The following is an 8,284-nucleotide window of genomic DNA, read 5'->3' as shown; positions in this document are numbered from 1 at the left end:
GAACAGCCACTGTCTTTCTGTCTGAGGATTATGTTCTCACGTGCCCTCTATCATGTACTTATTTCTACATCCAGTTATAGAAGTCTGAGCATGCCTACACATATTACAATGCATGCAGCCAATCATCGCAACCCCCACAACCTTCTATCGCGCGCATGTTATAAAATCGGGAGTGGCGTGCACAAGATGGGGGGGCGAATTTGGCAAGTTTCGCGCGGAATCGCATTGGGGCCTTCCCCAGTTCCCTACCCCCTACCCTAGCCTCCCTTCCCCTCTCCTCCCCATCCCCTAAACCTAATCTTCCGGACCTTTTTTTTTTGTTGTTGTTTAAATTGCTTCTCCTCTGGAGCAGAAGCAACTTGCATGCGCCAGCCAACTCCCGGTGCGTGCTCCCCCGGCACAGTGGCAAATGGCCGCTGTACTGGCACCTCCATCCCTGCCCCCTCAGTCCGCCCCCTTTTCATACCATGGCACTTACTCGCGTACTGGGGTTTACATGCGTGGCCGGGCCCGTTTGAAAATTGGCCCGTCGTGCGCAAGGCCCGGGATTTATGCATGCCGGGGTTTTAAAATCCGGCCGTCTGGGTTTACACAATTTAGAAGAGCTAGAAAATCCCAGAACCTTGCAATAGCAGTACACATTTTAGAACCTATGCAGTAAAAAACATGATAAAATCAGCCAACGTATGAAAATGACTTGCAGGGTAGCTGCATGGCTTGCAGGGTAGCTGCATGCTTAAAGGGCTGTGTAATGTCCTCAGGTTCCCCCCAACTAACCACACTAAAAGAAAGGGCCACTTAGCACAGGAGGACCCTATTCCACCCAACACCCTAAAGGACCCAGAACCTTTTCTCATCCTCCCTCTGACAGGAATAAAGAACCCAATCTTCCCCCCCCCCCCACCCCACAACACAGCAAAAGCTTCCCATTCCCCCTCTCTCAGCCTCCCTATCCTACAGATCCACCCTTTACTTACTTGCACCCTTCCTCCTCCACTGTTGGCAGATGACAGACACCTCCTATCGGCTCCGATTGTGTCAAAACAGCATTGCCAGGTGTATTCTGTAACCTTACATGCAACTAAATGTGCAATGATGCCAGTCAGTGATATTCAAAGAGCATCACCGAAGGCTGTAGGAAGATAGCCTGTCTCCTCCTGCCAGCAGGGGCAGCAGAGGGTGGTTTTGTAAGTAGGTGGGCCAAGGAAAAGGGATCGGAGATTTTTGGCTTGTCATAGGCAAGTTGGGGGATGGAACTGGAAGGCAAGGCGGACCTTTCTATAGGTTGGGGGCCATCAGAATGAGATGGGAGTGGGGAGGAGGTTTTCCTTCTGTGAAAACCTTGACATGGCCTCTTCTACATCTGTTGGGTACTAGTTGTCAACCCTGCCATGCTAAGTTTTAGTGCCCTACCACCTAACTACATGCTGGGACCAAAAGTTAATAAATAGCATAGTAATGACTCTTCTCTCTTCTCACTTACTCTATTCAACGCCCAATCCATCACCAAAAAAACTCACATATAAAATATATAAAATTATATAATATATATATATATATATATAAATATATAAATAATATATTAATAAATATATAAATAATAAAATATATATTTTATATATTAATAAATATATAAATAATAAAAAAATATAAATATATAAATATATATATATATAAATATATATATAAAAATATATAATATAAAATATATAAAATTCAACTGGATGTCCCTTCATTACCACAAGCCAAACTTTCCTCCACCAGAAATAGAGCCATCTCTATAGTCGGCCCAAAATTATGGAACTCATTACCTCTACACCTCAATTCACAAGAAAATCTTAAATCTTTTAAAAAAGAACTTAAAGAATGGCTACTCTCACCGTCTTACAATGACTGTTCACCCAATGATAACAGAGCATAAATCCTTTTCATATCCACCTCTTGCTCCTTTTTATTCCAGCAATCCTTCTGACACTCGCCCCGACTTGCAGAAACCTTCCTTCTCATTAACGGCTTCAACCGTCAACCTCAAGCATTGCATTCATTCTTATCTAATGTTCAATGTACTTATTAACTTTTATTAAGTTAATGTTCTGTCTCAATCTCTGTTTTAATGTTATTAATTCAAATGTAACTGGTTCGTTGTAATGTAAACGGGAGTGAAGGCATTGTCAGCTGTACCTCGGTATATAAACAAATGCTAAATAAATAAAAAAAAACATACTCAACGACTACCTGATAGAAACCAACCCAGACATTTGTGCAATCACAGAAACCTGGTTGAAACACACAGACACAGCGTTAATAAATCCCCATTCAAACTTATGACCTCCTCTCAATCCCCAGAATCAAAAAAAGAGGTGGAGGTCTGCTCTTATCTGCAAAAAAAAGGGCTAGGCCTAACCTTACATCTCTCAAATGCCACAACTACTCTGGAATTTGCCTTCTTTAAATCAAAGTTTCTTCAATCGGTCTAATTTACGCTCCCCCTGGAACACTAGAAGCCGACCCTTCTCCCGTTATTGAACTCATCGTGAAACACTTCAATGCGGACAAACCTGCCATCCTGATGGGAGACTTTAATCTACACGTGGATGCCACGCCACTCTCTTCGAACTGCGAAACTCTACTCACCGAACTCAGCCATTTGGGTTTCAAACAAATTGTTAACAGTCCGACCCACAAAACGGGCCACACTTTAGACCTCATTTTTATAAATGAGGCCATCTCGCTATCTGCCAACCCAACATGCTCTCCAGTCCCATGGTCGGATCATCAGATCATTTCCATGGTCCTAGAGATTAAGGAACACCCTCCCCAGGCCTTCCCTAAAACATCGGTAACTTTCAGGAAACCCTGCTCCAGAGAACTCCTCAGCACACAGCTCACCAATGAACTAGCCCAACTCAACCTTTCCGACGCCAACACTGAGACCTCGTCCTGGTTCAACATCAACAGCAAAGTAGCCGAACGAACCTGCCCAACGATCACCAAAACCCTACAGCCGGATAGGGACAACAGGAAACAATGGTTCACACCTGAACTGAAGTCCCTCAAGCAGGATCTCAGAAGTAAAGAGCACAGTTGGCGTAAAAAACCCTCTTCTACAACCTTAGCTGCTTCCAAATCCCGCCTAAATGCCTACAGGAACGTTATCAACAGAACCAAGAAAGAATTCTTCGCAAAAAATATCCATCACTTCATCTTCGATGCCAAGGCCCTGTTCTCCTATGTATCAGCCCTCACCAAACTGTCCACACCTCTCATTCCAGACGACCAAGCCACCAGTAAAGCCAAGGAACTGGCCGACTACTTTGAGAAAAAAATTGCCACCCTTATTGCGCCACTCAAGGCACCCATTCCTCCGCCCCCTCCCACACCCTCCACCTGTCATCAACGAAACACATCACTAGTCTCATTCGAACCCACATCTTCACTAGAAATAGAGAACATACTCAAGAAGCTTAAACCTTCTTCTCACCCGGCAGACCATATACCATCCAACCTGCTCTTCACCATTCCGAATATTATCACTAAGCCTATAGCAGATGTCATAAACTGCTCCCTTGCTCAAGGGCTTGTTCCAGACCAACTCAAGATTGCTATGCTCAAACCCCTATTAAAAAAAACCTAACCTATCACCATCAGACCCAGCCAACTTCCGCCCCATAGCTAATTTGCCGATGATCGCCAAACTCATGGAAAAAATCGTGAACAAACAACTATCAAAATACCTGGAGGAAAATAATATTCTCGCCCCAACCCAATTTGGCTTCCGCAAGGCTCTAAACACTGAATCACTACTATCTACTCTCTCGGACACCATCCTCCTAAACCTGGAAAAAGGCCAACCATATATTCTTGCCCTTCTGGATCTACCGTATCCGCAGCCTTCGACACCGTGAACCATTCTATCCTATTACAGCGACTGGCAGACATTGGCATCAAGGGAACTGCATTCAATTGGTTCAAATCCTTCCTTGAAAACAGGTTTTACAAGGTGAGGATCAACAATACAGAATCACACCCAGTCAGATCCAACCTGGGAGTCCCCCAGGGATCATCGCTCTCACCCACTCTAGTCAACATCTATCTCCTCCCGCTCTGCCATTTACTCACCAACCTAAAGTTAACTCACTACCTCTATGCGGACGACATCCAGATCCTTATCCCGATTACAGAGTCTCTTCACAAAACCTGGTCTCATTGGAACAGCTGCCTTCTATCAATCAACCAACTTCTTACCAGCCTCAACCTCATCACCAACAAGACAGAGATCCTTCTAATAACTCAGGACAACAACAACGTGCTTCTCAATGCCCCAAGTTCCTCCCAACTATCCAAAACAGCAGTGAGTCACGTATCACATGTGAGAGACATGGGTGTTCTGCTTGACTACCAGCTGAACCTGAAAAAATTCGTAAATAACACCACCAAAGAATGCTTCTTCAAATTTCAAGTATTAAGGAAACTAAAACCACTCCTACATCTCAAAGACTTCCGCTTGGTGCTCCAATCCATCATTTTAGCTAAAGTTGACTACTGCAACTCCCTTCTTCTGGGTCTACCTGCCAACACCATAAAACCTTTACAGATGGTCCAGAACGCGACAGCCAGGATCCTCACCAACGCTAAAAAAAGAGAACACATCACCCCCATCCTTCAGAACCTTCACTGGTTACCAATAAAATTCAGGATCCTCTTTAAAGCCCTCATGATGATCCACAAGGCCTTGCATAATATCTCCCCCCTCAATCTAACTTTCCAACTACAGCCGCACATCTCAAACAGACCCATCAGAAGAGCATACAAAGACACTTTGTATACCCCTCCGGCAAAAACTGCATTAAGGAAGCGAGCCCTATCCACAGCTGGTCCTCCCCTTTGGAACTCACTCCCTCCGGACCTCCGCCAAGAACCCTGCCATCAGGTATTCAAAAAGAAGCTGAAAACATGGCTTTTCAGCCAGGCTTTTGCGGATAGATAATCCTTTCACCAAGGCCACACTGGTCATGTCCAACTATAGACTGATTCTTCAACTATAATCCCTCTTAACTTTACCTGCTCTCCATACATCCCCCAGCTCTTCAAATACACCGGGAGCCAGAGACTACATTTGTTCCTCAACCTAGCTGCTGATCAATACGCTGCTAGTAGTCTTCTCTCAGTCCCTCCATAAACCTTTAAACCACTTCGTTCCTAATGCATTTCTGTTTGGTCTCTTCCCTTTGAACTTGCCCGCTAGCTAAGTTAACCCTACCTGTTTTCTATAAGTCACTCCAGTTCTCCCCGTTATGACGGCCCTGCTTCCAAAGTTTTTATTTTATTTTGAAATGTCATCACGTATAGCCCTTTGACTCTTTTATTTTCAGTAGATCTCTACTATACCACACGTTCAATGTTTGCTTGTTTATTCTACCTCATGTTCATTGTACCTTTTGTTCATTGTTTTCTCAGTTTTTACTGTACCACATGTTCACTGTATTCGCCCTCGGCGACAGTTAAGTTCTTTGTAAACCGGTGCGATATGTATACTATACAGGAACATCGGTATAAAAGTTAAAAATAAATAAATAAATAAATAATGACTAAAACGACCACATAATTGTATACGACTGAAGTCAAATGGAGAGCACACCTAACAAAGTCAAAGGTATTTACTCAGATAAATGCTACCTTTTACCAAGGTGTAGGTGTTTTTGAAAAACAATTAGTGATATTGGTAAGGTCTTGAAGGAAAATGCTTGTTTGCAGAGGATACTAAGAAGGAACAGAAATAAAAACTTGGGACTTTAAAAAATGGGAAGAACAGTCAAGTAGCTTGGAAAATGAGCTTCAGTGTGAAAAAGTTTAAATTCCTGCAAATTGGGATGCAAAAATTAATTCACTGAATATCAGTTAGAAGGACAAGAACTGGAGCATGTCAAACAAGTGATCTGTTTTAGGAGTAATCATCACAGGTATTTGTGCAGCAAAGTAGTACAAGGTCGGATTAAGGCATAGGCAACATAGGCTCATGCCTAGGGCACCAAATTCTGAAAGTGCCTAGGATCAGAGACCTGGAATCCCTTGCCCTCTGAACTTTAGGAGATCCCCACCACCAGTCTATCTCTGGGTGCCATAACCTTAAATCTGGCCCTGTAGTAGTTGCAGTAAGATATCCTGAAAGTAGCTAGTCAATGTAATAGCGCAACCAGGAGAGCTAACAGCATGCTCAGTTGTAAAAGCAGATGTATTATCAGTAGGAAAAACAACTTAATTTCACCTCTATATAGGTTATTGTGAGACTTAAGATTAAAGTACTGTGTTCCATTCTGAAGTCCATTCCATTGTTAAGCATATTGAGAGGGCAGAAAAGGGCTACTACAATGATGCAAGGGTTGCAACACAAACCCCCCTCCAAATTGTACTCTCTGAAGGAGGGGAAACATGATAAAACATTCAAACATTTCACAGGCTTCCATGAAGCACAGGAATGTGACATTTTCCTTAGAAAAGAAACTGAAAGACAAGGGATCATGATATAAAGCATGGCCATCCTTGGGGTGGGGAGGGGTCCCATCCCATCCCCATCCCCACCACTACCAGTTCCATAGTTGCAGCAGAAGATCTTACATATACAGTCAGACAATTCGGAAACAACTTCCACCCCCACTCTTTGTTCTTCAGTCTACACCCCACTCTTTGTTCTTCAGTCTACACCCCCTTCAATTTCAGAAAGGGGCCAAGCTCCAGCAGATTCATCCCGCATCTCCTTAGGGTCAGCCCTGAAATGACGCTGCAAAGAGGAAGATTCTGAAAGGGTGCATTCGATATCTGAAAGTATCTACTGGCAGAGACAGTGGCAACCAATACCACGTGACAGCGCTATGGAAAGGTTAGGGGATAGATAGACAAGTGCCTTAGCATTTAGCGATTGCTTTAGGTTTTCAAGAAGACTTGGGATAACCTGCCTGGAGTAATCATGGTTAAAACTCAAAAATCATTGAGACTGGGGAAGCCAAATGCTTTGGACAACCTCACTAATTTTCATGGCTGTATGGATTATTACAGAATTTGGTGTTGGGAAAAGGAAGGGGCCTACTTTTTTTTTTTTTTTTTTACACAAAGAATCCCCAGGAGGGAAGAAACCAGTTGATCTAGTCAGCGAACACGGAAATAGGTAAATTCCCCGACAAACAAACCCAACCAGGACAGGACCGCAGGTTATGCCTCTCAATCTGCTGGAGTCAGAGAAAATACTGAGGGATCGCAGGTGGCACACCAGTATATCTAGGGGGTGGTTTTCAGCTTTTCTCTGACTCCATCTGCTGGAGGGGAGGCATAACCCAGCAGTCTGGACTGGTCCTGGTACGTACAGGGAATAACATTAATGCAAGATGAAACTTTATCTCCAGAAAAGCATGGCTGCCACATACTGCTAACTAAAAATGCATATGGTTATGAAGCATAGAGCAACCTTAACTGAGCGAGTTGCAGCCCAAGACAACAGTGATATGGCTACAATATGCTTCCTTGAAGGTGAGGTAACCTTCACGGTGCAGTACACGCAACCCTAAAAGGGACTCAATGGGAGAGGGGGTTGGGTTCCATGTGAGAATTTGATCTACTTTGGAGAAATGTGTATATAATCACTGTTGGGCAAACTAGATAGGCTTTTTTGGTCTTCAGTTGCCATCATTTACTGTCATTAACAGTATCACGAGAAAGAGTAATGTAGTGGTTACAGCAGAAGGCTGGGTTCCTATCCATGTGATGTTGGGCAAGTCACTACCCTACACTATCTCTGGTACCAATTTAGATTGTAAGCCCTCTGGGGTGGAAATCTACCTACTATACTTGAATTGTAACTCACCTTGAGCAGGGGTTTGGGAAGGGGCCTAAATAAATCCAAATACAACATGGTATGCACTTCTTTAGACGAGCAGAAGGTATGGCTAAACCAGCCCTCTTTTCGCATATCCTGTTTTAATTCTATTCTGGAAGTGACCACGACCAACACAAACTTCTTCCTTCCCAGCAGGACTTAGCAGATTCAACCCCTCGTTTGGCCTAAACGTCTTCTATATATTTCAAAGGATTCCCATTCATCTGAGCGTGAATAACAAAAGCTCCCCTTGCTCTTTAAGAAAGGCACCATCTCCTTGGTTCACTAACAACTGGCCATTTTCCAAAATCTCATTGGTTGGTTTTTTTTTTTAAATTTAAGCACTCGGACGGACCCACATCGCATTTCGAACTCTGGTGACTAAATGTTACAGATGTGCAGCCACAGCCTTGCATT

The sequence above is a fragment of the Rhinatrema bivittatum genome, chromosome 7 (assembly GCF_901001135.1).
Source record: "Rhinatrema bivittatum chromosome 7, aRhiBiv1.1, whole genome shotgun sequence".
Classification (NCBI taxonomy): domain Eukaryota; kingdom Metazoa; phylum Chordata; class Amphibia; order Gymnophiona; family Rhinatrematidae; genus Rhinatrema; species Rhinatrema bivittatum.
Note: the sequence above shows the minus strand (reverse complement) of the source record.